Source organism: Schistocerca serialis, chromosome 4, assembly GCF_023864345.2.
Source record: "Schistocerca serialis cubense isolate TAMUIC-IGC-003099 chromosome 4, iqSchSeri2.2, whole genome shotgun sequence".
NCBI lineage: Eukaryota > Metazoa > Arthropoda > Insecta > Orthoptera > Acrididae > Schistocerca > Schistocerca serialis.
In genome coordinates, this window is record NC_064641.1 from 414,822,227 (window position 1) to 414,824,726 (window position 2,500).

The following is a 2,500-nucleotide window of genomic DNA, read 5'->3' on the forward strand; positions in this document are numbered from 1 at the left end:
CCGTTGACTTCCCCGAACCAGAGATCACCGTCGCTCCATCCTCATAGCATCCCAGGATGTATCCAATGAACTCGTCTGGCAGACCATGAGCCCTCAGGGCAGGCCTCAGGGCACCATGGTCCAGAGAGTCGAATGCCTTGGACACATCCAGGGACGCAACATAGAGGGAGTTACAGTTCGCCCTGGCCTGAGTCATCGCCAGGTCCAACAAGAATGAATTGTGCAGCATCCCATCCTGAGGAAGGAAAGCCCGCTGACGCCCGTCCAACACACAAGCCCGCATCAGCCGACCCGCCAGGATCTTGTGGAAGACCCTGGCGAGGACTGAGCAAACTGTGATCGGGCGGAAGTCAGAGGGGGATGCTGGGGCGGCCTTCTTGGGCAGCAGGGAGGTACGGGCCTGGAGGAGTCGGGATGGGAGACGGCGGGTCAAAAGGAAAAGGTTTAACACTTTCAGAAGGACCTCACGGGGAAGACGACGGAGCTGGGCAGGTGTGAGCCCGTCTGGTCCCGCGGCGGAGCGACGGGGTGGGAGAGCTGCAGCAATGTCCTCCAACGTGATGGGCGCCCACAGCTGTTGAAAGGGCACCTCGGCACGGGACGGTAACAACTGACAATCCAGACGGTCAACCCGGCCTGATGGGCGCCGTGTAAAGAGATCTTTCCAATACTCCACCAGACCAGGAATAGTAGGTGGTTGGTGGAGCAGTGTACCGTCTAGAATGCCATTAATGCACCGCCCCGCGTTTTTGGAGAACGCACGCTGGCAGACAAAATACTCCCACCTACGCCGAGCTCGTTTCCGCTCAGGTGGCTGGGACATCTGCTTGGAGGCGACGGGATTTTGGGGCGCCTCCTTGCTACCTATAGCATCAAGTGCAGGTGGCAGCATGCCCATGATGACATGCCGAGATGCAGTGTGTCCCAGCGCCAAGATGTCGTCAACTGAGCGAAACCTTGAGCCCGACGATGGTAAGGCTGCTAAGACCGACCAGATAGCCTGGTCGACAGGGTCCTCTACCGACGGTGGTGTCAAGGAAACTGGGGATGTCACAACAGGTGGTGCAGCAGCATCAGAGGTGCGAGGACGATCCGCAGAAGTAGAGAGGGCAGTGACGAACTCGGCAACCTGGTTCCTGTAAGCTCCCGCACGTCGCTGGCACTTGATGGATTCAAGCGAGCGGTGCGGGAAGGACTTCGCTAGTTCTTGGTTCAGGAACCGGGTGCCTTCGAGTGTCAGCACTGCCTCTGCATGGGCCAGGCGTAACAGTTCCTCACTGGACCACCTGGCCTTCGTCCTCTGGATGTTGACCTCTGCATTCGCTGCACTAGGGTGAGCCCTGCGGCGGTGGACACCAAGACCACTCTTGGTGCTGAAGCTCCGCTGGCACTCAGGGCACTGAAACGCAGGCAAGGCTGCTCGACCCGGACTGGAGGCGTCAGATGGTGGCCCAACAACTGGCGCGGCGCCTCCAGTGGGAGGACCGCTACCTGATATATTCCTTGTGTTGGGGCCAGCTGAAACAAGGGGCAGGGGGGCAGGCAACCCCCAAGCCCCGAAGGATCACCCCGCTCTGTCGGTTGGAGAGCTCTGAGGAGACACAGAGCACTGTGCCCCCTCTCGGCCCCCCTCACGACTCCCGCCACGTGAAGGCCAGAGCTAGGATTTCCCACTGAGAGGCTAAGCGAACCATCATCCACTCGACATCGCTAGGATGCTGAGGAGTGGATTGAGAGGATCCATATATGACGCATCATGTGAGCTTAAGAGAGTCATAGTTACTCCCGCCGTTTACCCGCGCTTGCTTGAATTTCTTCACGTTGACATTCAGAGCACTGGGCAGAAATCACATTGCGTCAACACCCGCTAGGGCCATCGCAATGCTTTGTTTTAATTAGACAGTCGGATTCCCCCAGTCCGTGCCAGTTCTGAGTTGATCGTTGAATGGCGGCCGAAGAGAATCCGCGCACCCGCGCGCCCCCGGAGGAGCACGCTAAGGCGGACGCGGCCTCGCAGCAAGGAAGATCCGTGGGAGGCCAAGGCACGGGACCGAGCTCGGATCCTGCACGCAGGTTGAAGCACCGGGGCGCGAACGCCGCGCAGGCGCGCGCATCCTGCACCGCCGGCCAGCACGAGGCCGACCAACGGCGAGAGCAGACCACGCCCGCGCTAAACGCCCGCACTTACCGGCACCCCTACGGCACTCACCTCGCCCAGGCCCGGCACGTTAGCGCTGACCCACTTCCCGACCAAGCCCGACACGCCCCGATCCTCAGAGCCAATCCTTATCCCGAAGTTACGGATCCAATTTGCCGACTTCCCTTACCTACATTATTCTATCGACTAGAGGCTCTTCACCTTGGAGACCTGCTGCGGATATGGGTACGAACCGGCGCGACACCTCCACGTGGCCCTCTCCCGGATTTTCAAGGTCCGAGGGGAAGATCGGGACACCGCCGCAACTGCGGTGCTCTTCGCGTTCCAAACCCTATCTCCCTG

General features: G+C 60.0%; 1 pseudogene; it reads right to left on the reverse strand.

The window, feature by feature from the left end:
• LOC126475573 (large subunit ribosomal RNA) overlaps nucleotides 1-2,500 on the reverse strand; it is a 7,763-nt pseudogene that overhangs the window by 3,116 nt on the left and 2,147 nt on the right.